We start from the raw sequence: 26681 nt of genomic DNA, 5'->3' as shown, positions 1-26681 counted from the left end.
TCATCAGATCTTTAGAAAGACCTGGGGGCGTCAGAGTTGCTGAGCTGATGAGGTCTCTCTGGCATGAAGTCCTCTGTATCTCAGTGATGGGGAGAGCAGGAAGCAGAAATCTGGAATATTTGCATTTAATGTCCTAATGGAATTTTATTTGCAGAATTAAATTCATTTGATCAGTTTAGAAGCTGGCTTACTTTGTGTAAATTGACTCAATATCACATACAACAAGCCATGGGGACTAGAAAGATTCAGGACCAGGGGAAGTATAGATTAGGATAATTTGGGGGCTGGTGAGAGTATGGGTCTGTTTCCTCACTTTTTATTAAATGAACACAACAGAGCCAGCTGATGCAAGGGGGAAGGTGCTGGACACAGCAAAGCCAGTAAAGTGACACTGAAGCCCAAACAGGTGCTTTATAAGACTTGAAGAGACAGGGAGAAGCGAGGTAAAGATGTGATGGAAAGAAGTCCATGGGTTATTCCTTTTTTTTTCTGGGAAGAAAAAGCTAATGGGTGCTTCAGGAACTCCCAGTTTCTAGTGGACAAGAAGCTAGAGTCACCTGTCCCAATATTTGCCCTTCCCTTTTCTTCCTTCCCCAAAAAGCTCTTTGAAAATATGCCGATACCATTGATATCACAGCCTGGTGAGAGAAGCAAGGTGGTGTTTGTCTTGTACACGAACAACTGAGGAGAGCTCCCGTTGCTCAGAGGTTTCATGCCTTTATTGTTATTTCTTCCTCTCTCTCCAGTTCTCAACCTCCATGGACGTGGAAAGCCACAGATTCAAAATTGTCATCTTTGCATGTAACTACATTTTAAGAGTGTCCACCTAGTGGCACACACTGGAGAAGCAGTGGGTTGTCTGATTAGGCGGGCTCTAGGGAAGTGCATACTCTGGGCATAAGAAGAGAACATTTTAAACTCTTCCTCTGGTAACACATTTGCTCTTTGCTCAAGGATGCTGGGCCTGGATAACTTGGGTACCACTGGTCTCTATGAATGGATGAACTGCCATTTTCGGCATTCCCTGGAGATGTGGAACTAAATGTTGCTTCTTTGGTCTTGGATTTCTCCGTGGGCAAATATGGCTCATGGAAGTCTGCGTATTACCGGAGTCTCAAGAACTGTAGGTCTGGGTTTCCTGCCAGGGTTTCTGAGCGCAACAGAGGCTGAAGAGATTGCAGGGCAGAATCAGAGCAACCAAATCAAAGGCCCCAAAGTGGACAACTGACTGGGCAGCCTGGGGTCTAGGTGATGGAAAGCGAGGGGGCATTTGGTGAGTCATCATCAGGGCGTCCATGAGGCTCAGGCAGAGGCTGCTGGGAGTACCACCTACTGTTTCCAGGATCCTGTAGCTGCCATCTGTTCCCAATCAATGAAAATGAATTCCTGCTTGTGTTATTCTGGTGTCATTAGGTTAAATCCCTGGTCCTGCCTCCTCTGATTCTAAACATCCCACAGGGACAGAGTGGAGAACAAATCAGATCAGTTGTCCTTGGAGTGAAGAGACCTGAGGGGCTTCCTTCAAAGAAAGATCTGTCAGGGATGATGTGGTCACAAGGATGGAAGGTGAGAACCTGAGAAACCTCCAGGGGGCTATGGGGAGCATCTGTGGGAAACAGTTCACAGACTGTGAAGGTTTTGAAAAATGATGGATACTCCTGGCTTACTGATCTTTTCTAAAGTAATCAATATGTGTGGGATTGAAGGATTCAAATTTGCAGCTTTCTCTGAAAGGGAGCAAGGTGGTTCTCAGACAGCTGCATAATTTCAGAGCCAGGTGGGTGCATGGGAAGTTATCTTACCCATTTCTTTATCGGCAGGCAGGACCAACCCAGACCCCTGACTCAATTCCAGCTGAAAAAAAAAAAAACTTCAATGAAAAAAAAAATTGCTTGGCTTGTAATAACATTTACTGAGCATTTTCTATGTTCCAGGCACTGTTCTAAGTACTTGACAGGCATTATCTCCTTCAAGCCTCACAAGTGCCCTGTAAGAAAGCTACTGTTATTATCCAAATTATGCAGACGAGGAAACTGAGGCACAGAGAGCTTAAACAACTGGCCCAAGCTCACGTGTTATTTAGCTGGTGGCTGAGCAGGTGGTGAACCCCAGGTGGTCTGACGCCAGAGCCCACCCTCTGGGCCACTGCATGGGACTCACTCCTCACTGTTTCATTTCAGGGCACCTCTTCAGTTTGGCCTCAGGCTGTGTTAGTCTGCTCAGGCTGTCCTAACCAAGTACCATAGAATGGGTGGCTTAAACAACAGAAATGTATTTTCTCACAGTTCTGGGGGTTGGAACTCTGAGATCAAGGTGTTGGCAGGGTTGGTTCCTTTCTCCTGAGGCCCCTCTCCTTGGATCGTAGATGGCTGTCTTCTCCCCCCGTCCTAACATGGTCTTCCCTCTGTGTCTGTGTCCTACTCTCTTTTTATAAGGACACTGGTCATATTGGATTAGAGCCCACTCCAATGACCTCATTTAACCTGAATTGTCTCTCTAAAGACCCTGTCTCCAAATACTGTCACATTCTGAGGTATTGGAGGTTATGACTTCAATATGTGAATTTTGGGAAGGGATACAATTTAGCCCATAACACAGGGTGATGGAGAATGTGGGTCCTGTTGAAGTCCATAATGATTAGATTGCCTCTTGCTCTTCTCTTCTGTATGAGGAAATACTCCCACCTCTGCTGTTTGCCTCCCAGGTCTTCTTTCCCAACTGGTTGACTATCTACATGGTTCTTTTGCCCATAGATGTGTCCAATTTCATGTTCTGCTTTGTAAATAGTTGGATCCAAATTGAAAGCATACTGTGTTCATTTACATCTAATTTTTCTCTTTCCTCTTACTGGTTCATAGAAATATTGCCCATTCTGGGTTGGAGGAGAAAATTTAGTGTAGAGATTGAGGAGATAAAAGAGTAGAAAACAGGATGAACATTTAAAAAATAATTCTGATTTCTATCTTAATCTACCATTCAGCTGCCCCCTTAGCACTTGAGCTGGTCCTTTTTGTCCTGTACCACGTGTTGAATTAACAGGCCAAAGGGTTACTCCTATATGTGGAAAACAATTTGGAACTTCTAGAAACCAAGAATCATAGAAACATAAGATGCTGAGGCTGAGGGAAGCTAAGAGTCTTGCTTGAGGCCTCCATGCTTCTATTTACTACTCAGTGCAAAGAGTTTCCCTGGTCCCATCCCCTACCTGAGCCCCCAACCATATGGCTCTATTGATTCAATGAAATGATTTCATTTCTTTGCTCCTGTAGGTCAGCAAAGTCTGAAGAAGAGCCTGGCAATTACTTTCCAATAGACTCCCAGTTCTGTTTGTTTTTTTAGACTCATCAGAGGAAATGAGACATCAGCATGTAATGTGTGTTGAAGTATTTTATTTGACAAGCCAATCTGGGCAGTTTCTCATATATATAGATGGGGCTATCTCTGATGCTAACACTATCTTGAGCAATTACTTTGCTCTAAATTGATGTAAGATAACCATTTAGGGAGGCTTCCTGGGAAAGGCTGTGGAAAGGGGAGAAAACATGGGTGTTGGAGCCCTGTCCCCACCCCTGTGGTTTATGCTGGCCTGGGTCTTTAGATTTTATTCTCTTAGAGCTTTCTATGAACTAGTAGATATGATTTTTCTCACTCATTCTGGGGTGGTTGTCCTTTCTGCATAGGGGAGAAATGGTGGGTCTATAGGACCATGGCTGCCCCCAGACCCTAGTTAGTCTGAGACTCTTCCAGGGTAATCCACATACCGAAGTCAGAGTTTTCAATACCCTCCTTCCAGGGTAAAGCCAGAGCCCTCAGAAGATTCCACTCTTGCAGTGTACTCAACTTGAAACTTGTAACTAAACACTAATGGTGATAAAACGCACACAGAGCAAGCCAGTTAGCAAGTGAACATGCAGGAGTGAGCAAGCTGCATCTGTTGAACCCCAAGAGTTCAATTACCCCAGTTCCCTCCACAGAAGGTAACCATGGAAACCTCGTAATCCAAAGCATCATCAGTCTCTGAACAAAACACACACACACACACACACACACACACACACACACACGCCCCGGGAGGGCAATGTGTGTGTATGAGTATGTGTGCATGTGCTTATGTTTCAGTTACTGTGTATGTGGGGTGTGTTTGTGTGATGCCTTGACAGTTTGTGTGTGTATCAGATGGAACTAGCATGGGCGTTCACTACCACATGCTTTCTGGTTCTGCTCTCGGAGTGATGTAAGAGCGTAGGTTTGTCCTAATGTTTGGGTGCTGTACTTGGAGCTGGTTAGAGCATGTGGGAGAGGACGTGCATTTTCAGTTTAGTGGAGGGTGACGTGGTGGCATGGTTTGGGCATACAGGACGGTTGTTAACTTATCTTTTCCTATATCAGGTTTCAATTGCACAAAGGTGTACAGGGGTTGGATTTTCACCAGCTGGGAGGTATGATTCCCCCGGTTCGGGAAAAGTCGGTGCGGATCCGTACTGAGCTTTTCAAATGATCTAGTGTGGATGCAAACCAGGTCTAGGGGGGTCTCATTTTTACAAAGAAGTGTCTTTTTTTTTTCAGAGTATGTGCTGGTCTTTTCTTTCTTTCACTTCTAGCTTTCTGCTTTAAAGCTTTCCCTTTTTCTGAAGACTGGGCTAGCCTGCCTGTGGCATGAGGGCTGTTGAGAATGGGGCACTTGGGGGGCGGTGGGGACAACTCGTGGAAGTCTGCTGATGAGATGTCATTCAGTACGTGTGTGATGTCAAGAAGATTGGGTGTCACTTGGCAGATCTTTGACAGTACAGCAGCTCCATCTGGATTAAGGATTATTTGGGGAAAAAGCTATATGAAGGCTGAGGCTTCAGATCTGCAGGCCTAGATTTCTGGGTTATGAATGGGGACAGCACACTGGCAGAGTCTGGCCCTGTACTTGAGTCTCAACTTAACGGGAGCTCCGTGCATACGAGTACAGGGGCTTGTGTGTCTGTGTGTTTCTCAGCTCTGTCCCTCCCCCTCTATGTAATGTATGAATAAAAGAGAACTTATTAGGGAGCATCGGGAAGAAACCGTTGTCTTCCATTCATATTTATAGCTAAAGTTTCTTAAATGGGTAGATCTTGTTTGTCCATCAGAAGATGACTATCAAAAGAATATTTTCTTTTCTCTCTCTCTTTTTTTTTTGCGGTACGCGGGCCTCTCACTGTTGTGGCCTCTCCCGCTGCAGAGCACAGGCTCCGGACGCGCAGGCTCAGCGGCCATGGCTCACGGGCCCAGCCGCTCCATGGCATGTGGGATCCTCCCAGACCGGGGCACGAACCCGCATCCACTGCATCGGCAGGCGGACTCCCAACCACTGTGCCACCAGGGAAGCCCTCTTTTCTCTTTTTAAAGTAGCCACTTCCTGGATAACAGGAACCCACCCTGGTGTCTCCCCTCAGGGGCCTGAAACACTGCGCATGTCCTCCCTGCCTCCTCTGTTGCTGGCCCATGTGTCTCTAGTAGCAGCATCCCAGCCTCTGTCTGCTTTCCTCATGGCCCTGCTCCCGGAAGAAAGCAGTTAGGCTAAAAGGCTGCAAGATATCTGGTGTCAGGTGGTTGCCTGAAGCTCTGACACCTTGAAGGGAGCTCCCATTTCTGCACAGGTACAGTTACCTTTTGAGTTCACCCAAATGGTGCCTGAGCGACCTCAGAGATGGGCAGAAGGGAATCTCTCACTTGGAGGTGTTCACTTTCCCCGTTCCCTCTGGAGTCTATTCTCAATCCCTCCAGGACCTATTTCCATTCTGGATCGTCCCACCAAAATGTCTGAAAGGGACCCTTGCTCTTGGCTGCCCATCTCATCAGAACAGTCTGGGGAGGAGGTCTCCTTCACCCCGTGCTTGTAGTATGGGGTAGGCTGGGACTCAAATGGGCTCCCACGGTGGCTTCCTCATGCCATTTCTGGGGTGTGCCTTGAGTATTTAATGAGCAGTGATTCAGAAACCCTTGGTTTGAGGTGATTTACCCTTTCATTCAACCACTACTTCTTATGTGCCCCCCAAATGGCAGCCACTGGGGGTACAGCAATGAAGGAGGCGTTATTTTTGCCCCTGGTGAGCTCACACGGCAGCTGAGGTACCAACAATATGGTGAGAAAAGGTACAATGGGGTCAATCCAGGGCACTACGGGGGGCTGATAAGGGGGGTGTGGAGGCTTCTTACAGGAACTGATGTCTGATCTGCAACCTGAAAGATGAGGGGGAATTAGCTGGGTAAAGGGAGGTGATGGGATACTTTCCAGCAAGTGGGAATGGAATGTTATTTAAAAAAAAAACTGCCTCACAGGTGAAACCTGATGGCAAACGGTATTCATGAGGGGGTGGGGAGAGAGGGGGAGAGAGAGAGAGAGAGAGAGAGAGAGAGAGAGAATAAGCAGAGGAGAAAAAGATGGAGAAACATAGGAAACAAAGTGGCAGAGAGACAGAGACAGAGACAGCTGGACAGAGATGAAAGGCTGGAAGTGGAGAGATGAGAGGAATAGAGAGAGGACCAGAGAATCGAGGATTGTCAGAGCTGGAAGAAGCCATAGAGAACATCTAAAATCCCCTCATTTTATAGATAAGGAAACGGAGACACAGAAAGGCATTGCCAGAGTCACAAATGTGTTTAGTTAAAATGCTGAGTAAGAAACCTAGATCTCATGGCTTCCAGTAGGTTTGAGAGAGAAAGAGCTAGAGATGGACAAGATGGGGAGAGAGAGGAGTCAGAAAAAAGGGACGAGAGCTAGGGAGAGGCACAGACAGCTAGAGATTCCTGGGCGGCACACTGTCGGGATTGCTGCGTGGAGTGAAAGCAAGGAAAGTTTCGATGAAATCTGAGCTGGGTTTCTTTCTTTTCCTTTCCCCTTTACCTTTTCCTCATTTTTCTCCCTTTCTTTTCCCCGTCTAACCACATCCTTCCTACAACTAGATGTCAGGGAACTGGTTGCCATGGCTACCAAATGGCATCCAAGCAGGCTGAATTATTAAACCAGGGTCTTTGAAGCCAGGGCCCCAGTACGAAGTCCCTCTAGGGGCGCAGGGCGCAGTATGGAGCATAGGTCTGTGCCGGGGCAGGCCCAGGTGCTCCCTTGATGGTCTGGCTCAAGAGAGGACAGTGGTGCCTTGAGCACTGAGCCCTTCCTGCCCCGCCTCACTGAGTAGAGTAGAGGCCTGGGAGTAGGGAGGAGGTGCATCTGCTGGGGTTAAGAGTTGGAGAGACACAGGCCCTGTGTGCTGAACTGAATCCCTGCATCCCAGCCTACTGCCCCCACTTCCTCCAGCAAAAGGCACTGGACAACAGCCACAACTCATTCAAATGAAAGAAGAACCAAAACCAATGTTTTGTTATGTCTGAAAGGGCACCATATTGTTCGAATTAGTTGCTACATGTAGCCAGAGAGGCAAGAAATAAAATGGCAGGTGTGTCAGTGGGGTTGTACTGGGGCATCTGGGATTGTGATGCCTCCTCGGATAGGTAAAGGGAATCTGTCGTGGGGTCATGCGGTTGGTAGCCATGGCCCACTCCCAGCAATAAGAATGGTCTGTCAAGGAGAGTCTTGTCTGTGGGCACAATTGTTGTTTGTTTTGATGGTTGAGGGGAGTGAGTGTGGCTGCTCTTCTCTTAAGGAGATTCCAAGCCAGGAAAACCATCAGCCTTCTGGTATCCCAGCTCTTTAAACTTTTTCATTATAAAAAGAAACCCAAACATTGTAGTGTGACTGTTCCTGCTTATGGGCTGATGGAAGAAGGGCTTCAGCCGCTGGTAACTGCCTTGTGTCTGTGTGTACATATGTTGGGGTGCGGTGGGGGCATGAAGAGTCCACTTTGGGGTTAATGGAGTCATTCTCCTTCCCTCTCATAGATTCAATAGATTCTGAGGTTAGTTTTCTAAAGTGGGAAAATCTCTCCCTGTGTCCTCCCCACTCTGTGTTTCTTCTCCCTTGAGGGGAGGGCTGTTAATTCCCCAGGACCTAGGATTCTGACCCCCCCTTTGTGCAGGGCCCATGATCTCCTCTATGAGTGCGGCTCCCACTGATGCTTGAACTGAAACAAAAAAAAGTCTTCATGAGGGAAACCAGATCTGTAAGACTTCCCAAAAATCTGTCAGCCTCTAAAAAACTGACGTGAAGTCCTGATTTTTTTCCCCCTAATGCCCAGCTGGAGCAGGTTTCAATATCAAGGCTAAAGGCCTGGTTTTCCAAAGTCTATTTCATAGAGACCAGACTCACTTCTTTTCAGGGTTGATAATTTTTAGGACTTACCTGATGCTGGGGCTGAGGTTCTGGAATCTCCCAACCAGGCCTCTTGGGGGTGTGGTGAAGTAGGCAGTAGCTAAGAAGGCTGCACTGCCCTTGGTCTTCACTTCCTTTCCCCATCCCAAGCTAAGAGGAAGGGGAGAGGAGCCTTTGGCCTTGTGATCATTTAGTTCCTGTCAATGCATGTTTTCTGAGATGTGCCAGGCCCTGGGTAGGTGGGTGTAGAGCATACAAAGTTGACTAAATACAATCCCTGCTCTTAGCCGTAGCTCACAGCTAAGTAGGAAAGGCTGAATGTCTTCATTCAACCGTGGCAACCCCCAAAGGGAGTCTTCAGAAAACCTGCCCCATCTTTCTGTGCCAAGACCAGGCCTGAGGAACCAGAGCTACAGGGGAGAGAATGCTCTCCTTTCTTTCTCTTTCTCCTCCTTCTCTTCTTCCTTTCTGTTTCTCTTCTTGGCCCTTTCAGTCCTACTGCCTCTCCCTTCTCTCTCGGGGGCCCTGTGCCCTCTGATTCTGAGTTTTTGGTGGAAGGTGGGCAGCTGAGTATAGCCACCTGGCAAAGGCCCTCTGGGGACCTACATGGATTGAAGAGATAGGCTGGTGGGACCTGAGGTCTTCACCAGCAAGGGCTCTGGGAGGCCTTTCTGCTACTATCCAGGAAAAGATAGGCAAAGAGCCAGAGAAATGGGGGCAGAGGGAGCCCTCTGAGGGATTCAAGTCTAGAAAGCCTTGGAGATATGCCAGTCCGACTGTGTTTAGGGTTGTTAATTTTTTGTGCCCCTGAACTACCCCTGGGGAACAGAGTCTCGCTTCTGGCCCCTGGCCACCCTCGGAGAGCCTTTACGTCCCCCCAGAGGCATCAGAGATGCTCCCCACTCGGGCTGGGGTCCCCTTTCCTTGGGCAGCATCTGGCTCAGGTACTGGTCCTCCCACACTTCCCTCTCTCCCTCAACTTGATCCGTAAAGCCTCCATTCGCTTCTGTTTCCCGTCAGGGGGAATCACGCTCTTCCAAGGTTCCCGGGCCAGCGAGGCAAACGGCCAGGACCCTGGGGCCGCGGTGAGGTCCACCGGCGGAACCTTGGGAGGTGCCGCTCCTGCCCACAAACGCGGACGGTGTTTTCGAGTGGAAGTCGCCCGTGGAAGTCTGAGGTCACTGAACTTTTCCACAGAAACCCCGACCGAAATTTCTCGCCTCCAGGCCCTTTTACTACACCGAGCCCCGCCCTCCCGCCCGCGATCCAGCCCCCGGCCCCGCCCGCAGCCCGTGTGCGCGCTCCCGCCGGCGTCCGTCTCCGCACTCTCCCGCCTCGCGGTGCTGCCCGGCCCGACTGCTATTTCTTTCTCTGTTTGGGTACAGCTCCAGTCTTCTTGTCTCCGTCTGACCCCTCTGGGGGGCATGTGTGCGAGTTCTCGTTCTGATTCTCAGACATTTCTTTTCCACTGTGTGGGCAGGAGACAGATTTTTCCCCGCGAACTGTCTCCCGTCTCTTTTATTCATTTTATTCTCTGTTTCTCTCCTTTCCCTCCTCCTGCCTTCCCGCCCGCCCCCCTCTTCTTTTTTCCCGATTCCTCCTTCCCCCTTCAATTTCACCATCTCTCCTGCCCCCTCTCCCCGTGCCCCTTCCGCTCCCCGTGTGCCCTTTGAAAATAATTTTGTGATGTCTCGGGAATACTAGCACACTCTCCTCATTCATCCGAGCGCGGGACTCTGCGTTAATTCAAGGTAAGCCCCGGTTCTTGCTACCCAGGAAATGGTCGTCTGCGCCCTGGCGCCCGCAGTCTTGGGGGCTGTGCTGCCCTCCCCGGCGCCGGGCGCCCAGCTCCGTGTCCCCGGTGCTGCTACCTGTTGGCGTTGCATGGACCGTGGAGATTCCTAGTTTGCCCAAACCTTCCCCTGAGCCGGTTCTTCCTCTCCACGCGCTGCCCTTTTCTTTGCAACTTCCGTGTTCGTTTCCCGGGCGTGAGAAAGCCCCCGCGCGGTGGGCGTTTTGGGGTGTGAGGGGTGTGCTCCTTGTCAGGGCGTCCGGCGCTGGCACCTCGTTCGTGCTTGCGTGTTCGCTCAGCCGGCAGCGAGGGAGCCTCGTGCCGCCAGGGGAGCGCAGCCAAGCTCGGAGGAGGGGGTGCCGGCCGGCAGCCGGGGCTCTGCCAGTCCCCGCCGCCGGGAAGTTCTCTGCGGGGGTGGGGGGGCACTCCTGGGGAAGGCTCGCTGAGCAGGGGCTAAGCTTCCAGCGAAGTTTCTGGGAAGGAAGCTGTGTGCGCCGTTGGAAGCGCCCCGGGATTGGTGCAGGTTAGGCTGGGGTGTTTCTGGAGCCTCGGGTCGACCAGGCGGATGGGCTGGCGAGCGGACCCTATCCTGGGAGAGAGCCGGGAACTGGGCCTCGGAGGAAGGGGAGTGCGGAGAAGAAGCCGGGCTATTTAGAGTGACTTGCTTTTTGACCGGCTTTGGGTCTCCCTACGAGAGGGTGAGTTGCATGTCCTTTTCCAGGGATGAACACCCAGTTCTCTGAGCCTCTTTGCTTTGTGCCCGTGCCCAGGAGAGAATGATGGGGGACACTACCCCCTCCTCTAGCACATCCCCCTGAGATCGAGGCTTCCGCCGTCTCACTCTGGGGACTGAGGTGGCACTTTGGCCACTTGCCCAAGGAGGGATCCTCCCTCTCACCAGGCCTGACTCTGGCCGCTCCGAGCAGCGAGCAGGTGCTTCACGCTGCGTAGGTGGGTGAATGACCGAGATCTGGGGGATTGTAATGATTCACTCCCTCTTACCTTTGGAGGCCATGGTGTTGGAACATTAATTCTTTCTTAGTCGTGGGGTTCAAGAACCACACTGTGTCTCAGAGACATCATGGTCAGCGGAAAGGCTGGAGAAGCCAAGCAGTTTAGTCCAGACTAGAGACTGTGAGACCTGCACTCAGAGAAATGTTTTCATGAAAGGAAAGATGTTTCTGACGCTTAAATAAGAGCATCGCTTTAACTCCACTGACACCTGAGCTAGAAAAAAGGGGTTTTCTTTACTGGGACTGGGAGCTAGGGTAGGCACTGGGGAAAACTTCCCCAGTTGACAGTTCCACGAGGAGTTACTAATGGAAAATAATAGAAATTCCCCTTCTGCAAATGTGTGGGTCTGGTCGGGTTGTGCAGCCATCTCTAGAGCCTAGAAGGAGATGACCTTTTCTTGTTTGATTCCACTCTGCTGTTCTCTCACATGCTTTGTCTCTGGCCAGCTAAGATGTATTTTTTTTTTTTTAACCACTTTGTAGTATTGGGTAATCATATAATTTATTGTCCAAGCTGGGACACTTTTGAGAGTAGATAGAGACATTAGTAATAATTAGACAGGGACAAGAGAGACTGTCTAGACAGATAGGGATGAATGATTGCCCTGAGAGTGACTATACAGTCAGAGTGAGGGACAGTTCATGAGGCAACATGCCATGCTTTCATGTCATTTGGATTTGCACCTTCCTTATTGGCGTGGTTCTTCCTGACTCAAATTGCAAACGGACTTTATTTCCGTTGCCTCTGAGAAACCAGTGCTGAATACAAATCTCTTTCCCGTGATGACTCCTCTTTCCTCAATTCCACGAAACCCTTCAAAAATCCCACTTCCAGAGGGGAACTTCATGCTTTGATTGCAGGAGTTACAAGTAGAGGGTGATTTCCATGGAAATGATTTACATGTTTCTATCCCTCTGACTGCTTCCTTGTGATATTTATGAGCCTGGGCTCCCAGGAGGCCATCCTTCTGCCAGGATTTGTGAGTGTTATGTTGATGGCAGGATGATATACAGTGACCCTCAGAGTCCCACGGTTGAGTGATTGGATCACTGCTGTCAGAACTCCTCAGCTGTCCGGAGGCTGGGGGTGGTGTGTGTGTTGGGTGTGAGAGAGGAGAGGGGAGAGGAAAGAATCCTATATGTGTCTGGGTTTTGAACACGTACGGGTTTTGAACATATATATGTTCAAGAAGCATCCTATTGCAGGGAAGTGCCTGGCTTTTACTTCCTGGGTTGTGTGAGGGAGTGATGAGGATTCTTAGGGGATGTGTCAGTAACACTTCCAGCCCCTTAGGAGCCCAAGAGTCTGTCAGGCAGCCGAGTCCCTGCAGGGCTTCAACAGTTTAGTTATCATTTATTAAGTGCTTGTTATTTTCCAGATACTAGAGCAAAGAGTTTCCAGACTTTATCATAATTAATCCGTATCCAATCCTATTAAGTAGGTATCCTCATTTTATAGGTGAGGCAACTGGAGCTCAGAAAAGTTAAGTAACTTGCTCAGGTTCACCCAGAGGACAGCTGACTCTCTCCATGCAATGGGTACCTCCTTGTGTTGAAGTTGACGTGGTCAGTATTTGGCTCACACATGTGGTGCAACCTGTTTGGGGGTCTGGGGGCGATGGATGGTTTCAGGGTAGGGTGGATTAGACAGTCCACTTGTCCGTCCCGCCTGGTTCTTGACTCGTGTTGCCCCTGTTCTTTCTGTCCACATCGTCCTTTCTTGGTATCTGTGAAGTTTGTGTGCTCCACCCCCTGCCCTGCCACTTGGACCATCCCTGGAGGACCCTCTCACCTAGATCCCACTCCAGTTTGCCTGTGAATGCCTGTGCTGAGAGGACTGTCTCATGGATGCGCAGAGCAGGTGTCACCATCTGGTACTGAGGGTCTGTCTACACCGTAGTTATTGAAGCCTGCCTCCCTCAGGATCGCAGTTGACTGAGTCCGGTTGTCTCAGAGACTGACAATGGCCTAGAATTGGAGAAAGCCTCCCCGCCCCTTGGTTTGCCCAGAAGTAACTCTATAGACCAGCAGGGGAACCTGACCGTTCCCAGCTGAAAGTGTTTTGGTTCGGTCCTTTAGATCCTTTCTCTATCATTGAGGCAAAAATAGAGCCTTAAGTAGGTAATTCTAGACCTTGTTTCCACCTGCTCATCCTTCCTATTTACCCCGTAGTATGTAATCAGACCAAGAACAGCATGCCTGGGCGAAACAGGGCGTTATCAGGTGAGAGTGGAGTGGATAAAGGAGCACTGGCCTGGGAGACTTGACTTCTAGCCCAACTGAGCCCCATTAAGGAGCCATGTGACCCTGGGCAAGTCACGAACTGCCCTGGGCCTCATTTCACTTGCCTGAAGATGAAGACTGGGCAGATGCTCCACAGGTATTTCCCAGCTCCAGCAGTTGAAGATCCCACAGTTCAGCGTAGCTTTGGGCTCTGAGCTCCATAAATCCTAGGCGGAGCCACTCCTTGCTTTGGGGAAGCACAGGAGGCTGATGGATAGGAGTTAGGTGGAGGGGCCATGAAAGAGACGTCATGGGGAGGAGCAGTGACTGCCCCTGGCCTCCTGTGGGCAGGCCTTAGCCCAGTTCTGGTCTGGAAAAATGGGGTGGCTTATCTGGCCTTCCCTCCTGTCTGCCTTGTGTTGTCTTGAATCCCCAAGAAGTTGTATTTCCTTGTACCCGCAGTAAGTGACAGAGGATTGGGAAGAGCGGGAAATACCACACTGTGCTAACCAGCATCTGCAGTATTCCCTGAATGATGAGCTGAGCGCTGGGGGAAGGGCAGCGGTGGTAGGCAGGAGGATGGAAGAAGGTGGTCTACAAAAAGAAAAAGAGAAAGGAGACATGGTCTTGATGTTTATGGCACTTGCAGTATGGTAGGGAGCCTGGATCTAGGCCATTGTATAGTAACAAACTAAAGCCATTTGGAATCAAAAAGCCCATTGCAAAGCTCTTTGTTATAGTACAGAGTGGGTTACATGCAAATCAAGAAACTTCCTGGCAGAAGCAAAGAAGTGTGGTACCTCTTTCCCTGTAACCTGGAAAATGTGTTAGGAGTGTAATCCTCATCTCTGACATGAGGATTCTAAAGGGTTCTGTTGTCTGCTGTACATGTGTGGACTTGGGGGAATGGCAATGAATGAGATTCTAGAACAGAATTGGGCTTTACCAAGGAAAGGCCTTCCCTTCTATGTTCACATAGTAGCACTTTGAAAGATACATCCTCTGGAATCACAGAGATTTTGCAACTACATCGACCTCACTTGAAAAAAAAATCTTTCCCCCTATAAACGCTAGCCTGGGATTGGGGCAGAGAGAGAATGCTCCAGATTCTCACTGTAGGGTTAGGGGTGGCGGCAGCAGCTGAATGGGTGCTGGGGGAGGGCACAGAACTGGGGCCCAAGAGGAAGGTGTGATGCTGTCCTGGATACGGGGCAGGCACTGCAGCCTGTGGCAGAGCAGGGCATCCAGCCTGGTGGGCTTTTATGTAATTTCTAACCTGAGTAACAAAATCTAGGGCTACACTGATGGACGCAGCTTTTAATGATGGAAATATCACTGTAGTTGCAGAAATGTAACTTGATACAGCTTTCTGTATCTTCTTGGCAGAAGGTATCTGTGTTTATGCCTCCTTTATGTATCTTTTGGGGTTCCCCCATGAATCAGATGTGTACAAGGCCTTTTGCTGGGAGAAATGGGAAAATAAAGCTGAAAATGGCATGGTTCTCTCAAATAATTGGTTTCTAGCTCTAAGTACAGTCCTTTGAAGAAATTTGATTTCTTTTACCAAATTATGTGTTATCTGGTCTTGCCCCAGTCTTTACTGGCTATAGACCATGGGCAAATCACTTAGCCCCCTAGGCCTCAGCTGCTTTATCAATAAACAGGCCCGGTAGCCTATCTTGGAGAGAAGGGGCCTGGACCCAACAGTCATCTGAGGCCCCTTTCCATTTTAAGAGCAATGACTGTTCTGTGATTTTGTTTTCCATCCCTTCTCTCTCCACTTCTCTTTATTCTTTGTGTCTCCCTCTTACCTAGTCATACAATAGATTTTTTTTTGTTTGCTGTATTTACTGAATAGGAGTCCTTAATTTAAAAAGTACTGGAGATCATTTTATATTTCTGCCTCTGAAAAGAAAGTAAATTGAATCTCTCTTGACTTCTTTGGTCCTTGATTGATGTTTTCTTGAGTGTGAGGATCCTAAATACAGACGGAGTTCCAGGCCTTCTTTAGAGAAGGGATGTGTGATGACAGGTGAGCACTTATCCCTGATTTTCTTTTTGTCAGATCTCTGACTCGGGGTTAATGAGCTGTTCAGTGCTGAAGTCTGAGAGTCCTGGGTACCTCTGCCTCTGTGCCCAGGCAAAGAAAGTCAGCCTGTCAACCTCAGAACCTTGGCACTGGCCCAGAGTGGCCCCCCCAAGGTTCCCCAAGGATGGGAAGGCACCTGGGCTGGGGGGGGGAGGGGCAAAGCCCCAGATGTGAGCCTCAGCTCTGCCACTTAGTGCTTCTCCCCTCCCTCCTCCGCTCCCACCTGCTCTCCCCACCCTCCTTCCTTCCGCGGATGTGTCCTAAGTGCCTGTTCGGCCAGGCACTGCTTTGGGTACTGGGAATACAGCAGTGACCAAGGCAGACAAATTTCCCACTTTGGTGAAACTTTTATTCTATTGCAGGGAGAGAGAGACAATAAATAGACTAGTAAATTGATTTAAAAAAATCACACTGCGATACATGTCATTCAGAAAATGAATATAGGGTGACGAGGCACCTGATTGGGTAGCTCTTTAGACTGGATGTCAGGGAGGCTTCTGAAGAGGTAATATTTAAGCTGAAGATAGAATGGCAAAAAATGAAATAGGATCCGTATCACCAAATCTCATAATGTGGCCATTATGAGGAATAAGTACCATTGTATATGAAAGTGTTCTATAGACTATGTAATAAATGCAGCACATTTTATATCTCATCTGGCAAAATTCCTTGAGGGCAAGCATTGTGATTAATTAATACTTGCAGTCTCAGTACCTAGCATGGTAGTAATTGCAGGTTGAAAAAGTTATGTATCTAAAACTGGGAGTTCAGAGGGGATTTTTAAGAAATAAAATAAGATGATGTCTGTGACAGGCCTTTGTTGAAAGACGACAATATCCCATCCACTCTTGCCACGCCACTACTGGGCTTTGCTGGTGATTTCCATCCATGATGCCCTGGGGAGAGCAGAGCAGGTTCCCTGGACATCACTAGGGCACAGAGGGATGGAGAAGAACGGGCAGTACTGTGAGTGTAGACTTCCCGGGGAAATTCCAGATTGCTTTTCTTGCTTTTCAGTGTCTTCTTAACCCAGAGCAGAGGCTAACTTATCTGAAATTGTGAAGAGAGGCCATAAGCTCCCTCTCGCCCTCCACAGATGGCTGGAAGGCTTCCCTTCCCATGCGTCCGAAACCTTTGCCTTCCCCCAGCCCCGCTGCATCTCCCTCTTCCCTCCAGTCTGGAACCTGGCTCATTGGGTGTCCAGGGGACCTCAGTCCATTCTGCTGACTCTACAGACCTGCTTCCCTCCCTGTCACCCTCCCTGGGTGTTGAGTCAATGCAGCCCACCTACTGAATCCTGTGAGTCACGGCTTTTCAAACCTGCAGGTGTGAATCACCCAACTTGTAGCCCTTGAGATGTCTTGGGTGACAGCTGAGGGAGAAGACTGGGTGCCTGTCCCTGTCCTTCACCTTCCCATTGCTTTGTCATGCTTCCTGCACTGACGACCTAGAGCTCCCATCCCACAGCCCTTCTCTAGGGCCTCAAGACCAGTTTATGGGGTACATATGAGTGGGCATTCACTCATGTGGTAGGAGTCCTTTAAGTAGAACATCCCATCCCAAAGTGTGGTTCCTGGACCAGCGGCATCAGCATTAGCCCAGACATCCTGAATCAGAACCTGGGACTGGGTGAGTGTGATGCACATTAAAGTTTGAGAACCACTGTTAGAGGCATAGATGAAGGGATGCACCAGAAACTTGCTACATCTTATACCTTTTGAGATAGAAACATTGTTATTCCTGCTTTTATAGGAGCAAATGAAGGCCTCTAGAATCCAAGATCACAGTAGGTGGTAGAGCCCTGGATTAGAATCTAAGCATTGGCTCCAAAGCCAGAATCACTATGAAGTTTATACCCCTAATTAAAATGCAAATATATCTGGAGACATCTATTACTAACCATTAACACCTTAGTGCTAATTGCTCCCCTGGCCATTTACAATAGACTTCTGAGAAGAGAGCTGGAGCAGCTCAGTAGGTGGTGGTATCTTGTGGGTGCTTTCACTGCTTTGGTAATCTGTCCTCTGGTTAGCTCTGGCTGGGTTCCTCCTCCAGATGAGAACTGAGTGACTGATCCTTAAATATAGAAGCTCCCTGGTCCCCGTACACTCTCCTAGAGGGCCTTTAACCCCTCCCTTTGCTTCAGCCATCACCCATATGATGATGACTTCCAAATTTGTTTTCCAACCCAGGATTCTCTTTTGTATGTTAGAATTTCTCTCCAGCTGACTATTGGGCATTTCTGTTTCAACACCTCACAGTATCTCAAAGTTACCTTGTCCCAAACTAAACCCATCATCATTTACAAAATTTCGTTTTCTTCTCATAGAGCCTCTTTCAGCAAGTGGTACCACCATCCATTCTGTTGACCAGGCCAGAAATATGGACGTTATCTGTGACTTTACTTCCTCCTTTTTGCCTTGTCTCCTCACCTACATCTTGTTAGTGAGGACATTCTGCTGACTGTTCCTCCTTAATGCCATGGAATTCCGGCCCTTCTCCCTTCTTCCACTACCACTGCACTCATCATTTCTCTCCTGGTCTACTGCACCTGTCTTATCTCCATATTCTGTACTGTGGCCACAACCATCTTTCTAATATGCAGACGTGAGTATGTCATGCTTTCTTTTGACACCACTCCATGGTTCCTTTTTTCAGAATAAAGTATGTATGGCATGATGTGTAAAGCCTTTCACGGTCTAACCCCCTGCCTGCCTCTCCAGTCTTGTTTCTAGATATTTCCACTCATTTTCTCCCTGTACTCTGCCCTACTGGACTACTTCAGTTACCTAGACCTGCCTTCCTCTATTAAGCCTTAATACCTTCACCAGTGCTAGTTCAACGTGACCTTTCCTAGCCCCTCCTCAAAGAGCCTGGCTCATCCTTGCCTATTCTATCAAACTCAGTTACTTATTCCAGGAAGATTTCCTTGATTCTCTTCAAGCTATGCCAGAACCTCTTCCTTTGTACTCTCTCAGTGTCTTGTGCTGTACTGTTGTCATTGCCAGCCTCTTTCCTAGAGTGTGAAAGCTTTGAGAGCAGGAATTGTTTCTTTTATCTATGTCTCCTCAAAGCTTTGCACTTAGCAGGTGACTGATAAATTTCTTGAATATGTAAACAAGTAGAGAAGCCACTCTGGAACCTTCGACCAATCCTGATTCTCCTTCCCTCTGTTGTGTACCATCTTCCCTGTGATTGGGTCATTACACTCACCAACTGTGACTTCAACAGAGTTTTTATCATTTGTTGACTTTGAAATGACAGCAAGAACCCATCAACTTCTCTCAGAGAAAGTGGTGAGTTGACTGAAGGCTGCGGTGCCATGGAGTGTGTGTGACTATGTGTGTGTGTGAGTGTGTGTATATGTGTGTATGTGTGTTTGAAAGTAGTCCCATGAAGCCTGAAGTAGAAGAATCCAGGTAGATTCTGTAGTCCTGCTAACTTTGTATCCAGTAATTTTTAATAAATAGAAAGTTGAAAAAGGGTTTTCTTCGGTTCCCCCATTTTTCTCCTTTAGGATAAAGAGTGTGTTTCAGTTGTAATTGTATACCCATGGCTCCTCAGTATGCTATCTGGAACATAGTAAGTGCTAAATAAACTTTCAGAAGGGACTTAGCCAATGGAAGGAGCCCTATGAAAGGTTTTGGATTGGGAGCCTGAGGACAGGATCCATGAGTCCATGATAGGACCAACTTATTCCCATGGCTTTGAGTACCATCTTATGCCCCAGACTCCTATGTAAGTTTACTTTTTCAGTATAGTAAGTCATCCCCAAACTCAGTAGTCTAAAACAGCAAACATTTAGTATTTCTCACAATTCCCTGGGTTGGTTGGGTAGGTTTGCTTGTCCTGGGCCAACGTGGCTGGAGTTGGATTGTCTAGTTTGGCCTCACTTACATGTATGGGTCATCAGCTGAGGCAGTGAGACAGCTGGAATGGCTGGAGCCTCTCTCCTCTTGGTTACTGATCCTCAGAAAGGCTAGCCAAGGCTTGTTCACATGGTTGTGGAAGGGTTCCCAGAAGCCAGAGAGAAGGCGATCCCCAGAAGGCAGTCCCCAATGCACAGGCCTTTCTCAATACTCCGCTTGTATCACATTTGCTATTGTTTCACTGCCTAAAGCAAGGCACAGGGTCAAGGTGAGATTCGCTGTAGGAAGGTCCTCCGACAAAGTAGACACCAAGATCAGATTAAATGTGCAAAGATTTTGTTGGGGGGAAACTCCTACGAAACGTAATGGGGAGGGAGCTGGGAAAGGCTGGAAGAACTATCAGAGCACCGTGCAAGTCTGACCCTGAGTGATGGGTAGAGAGAAGAAGGTCGGTACCAGGGTCTCAACCTGCTCTGCAATCTAAGGATGCTCGGCAAGGCTGTTGGGAAGCTCTCCAGCCCAAGTCAGCCATCAGAGGGGTCCCGTGTCTCCCAGGAGTGGGCCTGCCTTAGCGTCCCTGTCCTGCTCCCTCTGTGCAAATTCGGTGATGGATTTCAGAGCCCAGCAGCTGGGGTTTTTGGTCAATTAAGCACCCTGTAGTTAGACGTCTGCCAGGCACATTCTCACAGCCACCTACAGGGCCATTACTCAAACAGTTTATTGCAAGTCTCTAATTTATGCCTCCAGCTCAGACTTCTCTTCTAAGATCTGGACCTCTAGATCCATCAGCTTTCGTAATGTCTCCACTTGGCTGTCTCAGACTTAATACTTTCAGACTGAACTCTTGATCTCTACAACCAAATCTACTCTTCCAGCTTTCTTGTCTTGATGAGTGGCACCTTCATCCAGTCACAAGTCCAGGGTCACTGCTGATACTTGCACCTCTACATGCCCTTCCGCAATCCATTATGAAATCCTGACAGTGTAACTGCCTGAATACCTCTGGATCCACACTCTTATCTACACACCCCTCCCCCGCTCCCCCACCTAGACCAAGCCACCATCATCTCTTACTTCGATGACACAGCAGCCTCCTAACTCATCTCTCATCAGCCGTACCTTGTCTTATGGCACTTCGCTTTATCACACTTTACAGATAGAGTGTTATTTACAATTCGAAGGTTTGTGGCAACCTTCTGTGGAGCAAGTCTTTTGACACCATTTTTCCAACAGCATTTGCTTATTCGTGTCTCTGTGTCACGTTTTGGTATAATTCTTGCAATATTTCAAATTTTTCATTATTGTTATATTTGTTATAGTGATCTGTGACCAGTGATTTTTGTTTTCTTATTACTTTTTATTCGAGTATAGTTGCTTTACAATGTTGTGTTAGTTTATACAGTACAGCAGAGTGAATCGGCCATACGTATACGTATATCCCTTCTTTTTTGGATTTCCTTCCCATTTAGGTCACCACAGAGCATTGAGTAGAGTTCCCTGTGCTATACAGTAGGTTCTTATTAGTTATCTATTTTATACAGAGTAGTGTATATATGTCAATCCCAGTCTCCCAATTCCTCCCACCTCCCCCCGCTTCCCTGGTATCCATATGTCCATTCTCTCTACTTCTGTGTCTCTATTTCTGACCAGTGATTTTTGATGTTACTGTTGCAAAAATATTGCAATTCACTGAGGACTCAGATGATGGTTAGCATTTTTTTTTTAGCAATAAAGTGTTTTTTAATTAAGGTGTGTACATTGTTTTTTAGACATAATGCTATTGCACACTTAATAGACTACAGCATAGTGTAAACATACCTTTTATACGCACTGGGAAACCAAAAAATTCAGGTGACTTGCTTTATTGCAATATTTGCTTTATTTTTTCCCTTCATTTATAAATTGAACTGTAGTTGATATACAATGTTGCGTTAGTTTCAGATGTACAGCAAAGTGATTCAGTTATACATATTATATAAATCTATTCTTTTTCAGATTCTTTTCCATTATAGGTTATTACAAGACCTTGAATATAATTCCCTGTGCTATACAGTAAGCCCTTGTTGGTTATCTGTTTTGTATAAGGTAGTGTGTATATGTTAATCCCAAACTCCTGATTTATCCCTCCCCTGCAGTATTTGCTGTATTGCAGGGGTCTGGAACCAGGCCTGTAATATCTGGCTTTTGCCCGCCCCCTCTCCCTGCCGTGGCCACCTCCTCCCAGTTCTGTCCCTTTCCTTCTTCTCTGCCTGCCTCCAGCTCATTATGACTGAAATGAAAGGCGGAGGCATCTCAAATGAAATGTCACAACAGGCATTACTCATTGTGGTAAGGCTGGCTGGCCAGGGAGTAAGCAGGGTGGAGTACCTGGCCAGGTGAGCCCGAGAAAGGTGCTTGGGGAACTGGGCGGACACAGCCCAAGTGTGATGCATGGCTCCAGCCGCTCGGGCCCCTGCTTTTGTCCTGCTCTCTCCCCTGTGCGGTGGGGCGAGGCTTGCTGGCATCCTAGAATTGTTGAAACTCTGCTGTTGAAACATAGAGCTGCCCAGGTCGCTGTGACAGGGTTTCTTTGTGGATGGGTGAGTCCAGAGGGTGTCAGACGAGTAGTAACCAAGTGGATGGGGACTCAGTTCTGTGGTAGAGGGCTTAGAGCACCAACCTGGGGTCAGGCAGCTTTCAGATCGGGTCCTGGCTCCCCCATTCATTCCCGAGCGGCTCTGAGCAGGTGAGTTACTTTCTCTGAATCTCAGCTTCCTTAAATGTATACAGGAGTAGGTCCCACCTCATAGGATTTGTGTGAAGTTTGAATCAGTATAAGCAATCAACAGATATTAGCTAGAGATGATTGAGACTTGTTTAAGATCAGGGGATGGCGCTGAACTCTGTGGGGAGGAGAGAGAAGGCAGAACGGTAGGCAAGAGGTCTGGCTGGGCACTGCCAAGGTACCCGTGGCCCACCCTCTTCCTCTGCTATCCTGTGGCATCTCAGAACCTCAAGCCCACTGGGCATCCATAAAAGTTGATTAAATGAACATATAAAATATTTGAGGGAGGCAGAGAGTCAAGACCGTCTTGGGTCCCATATCCTTTTAGTCATACCTTTGATGGGGATGTAAAGTTGTGAGGGTTTGGGGGATGCCAATTTGTAGAGGCCGTTCAAACCACTAAGACAAACACAATTCTGTGAAAAATACGAGTTGCACTCCATCTTATTGTTTTAGTCTGCTTTTTAAAATTTTCAGAGCAAAATTCTCGAAGTCCAAATATAAAGTACAAATGAGGGGAATTCCCTGGCGGTCCAGCGGTTAGGACTTGGCGCTTTCACTGCCGAGGTCTGGGTTCGATCCCTAGTCAGGGAACTAAGATCCCGCATGACGTGGCAAGTACCAGTGAAATACTTGCTTTGTAAACCGTGTGGCTTGAAATGTGTATAATGTCAGCTGTTATGTGGGAAGTAGCTCCTGATAAGGTTGCTATTTTGTTTGGCCTATAAAGGTAGAGGGTACTTGAGGTTTGCATTGCTATTAGCCTGCCATTGGAGAATTTTAATTCTTGTTTTCATTGATCCTGAAGCAATCTTCTATTTTGAGAGGTAGGAGGACCTTTGAAGGAGTCCCAACAGATATAATTATACCTCAGACCTCACCCCAAATCCAGTACATCAAACAATTATTAAGCCTCTAGTCGTGTGGTTCCTAACCTTTGGAGTCATAGAATCCCTTGAAAATTTGATGAAGGCTGTGGACTCGACCTAGTAAAATGGATACCTCAAATATTCATACAATATCAGGACGCCAGAGCTTCATGAAGCCCATCCTCCTTGGAGTCTGAGTGGATCATGTCAGATGGAGAATATTCTCAGCATCGTGAGTCATCCACGAGAGGACTGGGCAGAACTCAGAGGACAGAGATGCCAGATGGAGAGGTCGGCCTGGGCCCCACCTTTGCCAGTGCATCTCTCTGGTGTCAGGACTCACCAGGGGCGTCTCCATTCTCATCGTGCAGACTTTCCGTCTCTGAGGGTGCCTCCCGCCTTGCACAGGGACAGCGTCTCCCTTCCACAGCTGTGGGCCCTGATGCCCAGAAAGTTGGCTGTGGGTCACTGTGGCCCATGGGAAGTAATTCACAGGGACACATCAGAGGGTGGCGTGGAGGGTGGATGACATCATTCCCAGTCCTTTCCAGCGTGAACTCTGTGGAAGGGGCTTCCCTCCTGGTCTCAGCCTTTGCTCGTGTTACTTTCCTTCCTAAAATGCACTGCTCTCTCCTCTTTGCCCATCTTCCAGCGTCTCATCTCCTCCAGCAAGTACTTGGCATCTTTCCCAGCCCTTGCCCCTGCCCTCCTATTCTTCTCTGAACCAGAGTATCCTTAAGGCCCTCACATCCCCTGAGTTACATGTTCCCACACTCCTTGTCTTTTAGTTAACTTTTCAGCTGTGGTTAGACTTGACTGTGTAGTTAGAGGGCAGCTTCTCAAGATCAGAGACTCGCCTTCTGACTGGCTCCCTAGAGGCTCAGAGTGGGAAGTCTCAGAAGAAACCAAATATGTTACTTAGGAGAGCAGCCAGGGAGAGGCAGGAAAGCTCCAGTGGAAGCTGTGGGGACTGTGAAGGGAGAGTCTAGTGGAGATGACTGACAGATAACATTTTATTAGTTTCAGGTGTACAACATAATGATTTGATATTTGTATACACTGAGAAATTACCACCACAGTAAGTCTAGAATTGTGTTCTTATCCCAGTCATGTCACTGTTTAAAAAATTTTTTTTTTGCTTTTATTATTTTTCCTTCTTAAAAATTGAAGTACAGTTGATTTACAGTGTTTCAGGGGTACAGTTTTATATGTGTGTGTGTGTATATATATATATGTATATGTGTGTATATATATATATGTATATATACATATATATTCTTTTCCATTCTTCCCCATTAAAGATTATTACAAGATATTGAATTTAGTTCCCTGAGCTACACAGTAGGTCCTTGGTGTTTATCTATTTTACATACAGTAGTATGTATCTGTCAATTCCAAATTCCCTCCTTAAGGAGATGACCATGTTTTGAAAACTCTTCTTTCCTCCTCCAGAAATTGCTCCATTTTGCTTCTTAACGCAGTACAATTCCAAAAAAAAAAAAACTCCTCCAAAGAGTTTCTTGTACTTGTTGGGTCCAAATTCTCTCCCTTTATTCTCTCCTTTTTAAAGTACCTTTTTATTGTGGAAATTTTCAAACATATACTAAAGTAGAGAGAGTAGTGTAATGAATCTACAAGTGACCACAGCCCAGCTTCAGTAATTATCAACTCATAACCAACTTTTTTTACCTCAGTCTCCCTACTCTACCTCCCCACTCGATTATTTTGAAGCAAATCCCAGTCATCATATAACTCCATCCATAAATATTTAAGTACTAGACTCTAAAAGATAATGGATTAGAAAAAGACCATAATAGCATTACCACACTCCCCCAAATTAACAATAATTTCTTAGTATCTTCAGATACCTAGTTGGTGTTCAGATTTCTCCAATTGTATTATTTTTTAAGAAGCGGTTTGTTTGTTTAAATCAGGATCCAAATAAGGGCCACACCTCATATTTTGTTGAAACGTTTCTTAAGTCATTTATCTGTAGGTTACTTCACCCCACTTGTTTCTCAGCCTCATGGTTTATTTGTTGAAGAAACTTGGTCATATTTTCTGCGGATTTTCCCACATTCTGGAGTTAGGTGGTTGCATCCCCATCGGTTGTTGAATGTTTTTGTTCCCTGTAGTTCCTGTAAGCTGGCATTTAGTTCCATCTGGTTCAGATTTGCTTTTTTGTTACTTTGTAAGATTACTTCCTAGGGGGTGGTAGGTATTTCCATCAGAGGCACATAATGTCTGGTTGTTTCCCTTCATGTGACGTCAGCAGTCACTGAGGATTATTTGCCTGGGTTAGAGTTGGAAAACTTTCTCTATTAATGGCCAGTAAATATTTTAGTCTGTGGGCCATGCGGTCTCTATCACAACCACTCAACACTGCAATTGTAGTGTGGAAGCAGCCAGAGTCAATACATAAGTGAATGGGCACGGGTGAGTTCCAGTAAAACTTTACTTACAAAAACAAGCAGACCAGATATAGCCCAAGGGCTATAGTTTGCTGATCCCTGCCTGGATTGTTTATTTCCTTACGGGCTTGCACAATGCCTACAGATATCCTAATCCTGTCATTCCTTCTTCATTTATTAGCAGGAATCACTTACAAAGAGAGATTTTTCCCTGCACTGTTTGGCTATTCCGTTCTTTTTGTTTTTGTTTTTGTGGTGCGCGGGCCTCTCACTGCTGTGGCCTCTCCCGTTGCGGAGCACAGGCTCCGGAAGCGCAGGCTCCGGAAGCGCAGCCACTCCGAGGCATGTGGGATCTTCCTGGACCGGGGCACGAACCCGTGTCCCCTGCATCGGCAGGCGGACTCTCAACCACTGCGCCACCAGGGAAGCCCTATTCCGTTCTTTTTGATCCTTCTTTAATGAGGCTCCCTTCTGCCCCACTCCGCCAAAATTGTTCTAAGATCATCAGTGACCATCCTGTTGCTAAATCCTCTGTTCTGTTTCCAGTTCTCATCTTGAGATACTTGACCTACTGGCAGCATTTGACATAGCTGATCACTCATTCCTTTGTGAAATGCTTCACCTGACTTCATGACCCACCACCTCTCCTGGGTTCTTCTTTGCCATTGGTAACTCCTTCTCAGTGGCTTTTGTTAATTTTTCCTAATCAGTCAATCTGTGAGTCTTGGATTCCCCTAGGCTGAGTCTTTAGACCTCTTCTCTTCTTTATCTGAATCGCTTCTCCAGGGTTCTAGACATAGATGACTTCTAAATGTGTACATATTTAGCTAAATATATAGGTATATTAAATGTGTTTAATAAGATATGAGATATGTAGCTCTTGCCTGGTCTTCTTTGTGAACCCTGCATGTGTCTCTCCAAGTTGCCCATGAAACATTTCCCCCGGGGATGTCTAAGAGAAATGTCAAACCTTACATGTCTAAATATGAATGCTTGATCTTCCCCATAAAACCTGCTCCTTCTTCAGTCTTTCCTATCTCAGTTAATGGAAACTCCATCCTTCCAGGATCTAGGCCAAAAAATCTTAGTGTCATCCTTAATATCTCTTTTTCTTTCACTCCCCACGTCCAATCTGTCAGCAAATCCTCCTTCAAAATATATTTGCTTCTCACCACCTCCACTGCTACCAACCTGGTTCAAGCTATTGTCACCCCTCCCCAGGATTGTTGCAACCACCTGCTACTAACTGAAGCAGGTGGTCATGCCACCCTACTTGTAGTGCATTCTCAACCCAGCAGCCCAGGGAACCCTTTAAAAACCATAAATCAGGATATCTTACTCTTCTGCTCAGAACCCTTCAATGGGCTTCCCATCTCATTTAGAGTAGAAGCCAGAATCTTTAAAGTGGCCTGCAG

At 47.3% G+C, this 26681-nt stretch overlaps 1 protein-coding gene across 1 annotated transcript in view; it reads left to right on the top strand.

The window, feature by feature from the left end:
- The first annotated feature begins 9544 nt into the window (after positions 1–9544).
- CACNA1E (calcium voltage-gated channel subunit alpha1 E) overlaps positions 9545–26681 on the top strand; it is a 474871-nt gene continuing 457734 nt past the window's right edge. Inside the window, exon 1 of the mRNA XM_049700372.1 lies at positions 9545–9987. The gene's annotated coding sequence lies outside the window, so the exon portion shown is untranslated. The remainder of the gene's footprint in view (positions 9988–26681) is intronic.

Source organism: Orcinus orca, chromosome 1 (genome assembly GCF_937001465.1).
Source record: "Orcinus orca chromosome 1, mOrcOrc1.1, whole genome shotgun sequence".
NCBI lineage: Eukaryota > Metazoa > Chordata > Mammalia > Artiodactyla > Delphinidae > Orcinus > Orcinus orca.
This window is presented reverse-complemented; position numbering and strand designations above follow the sequence as displayed.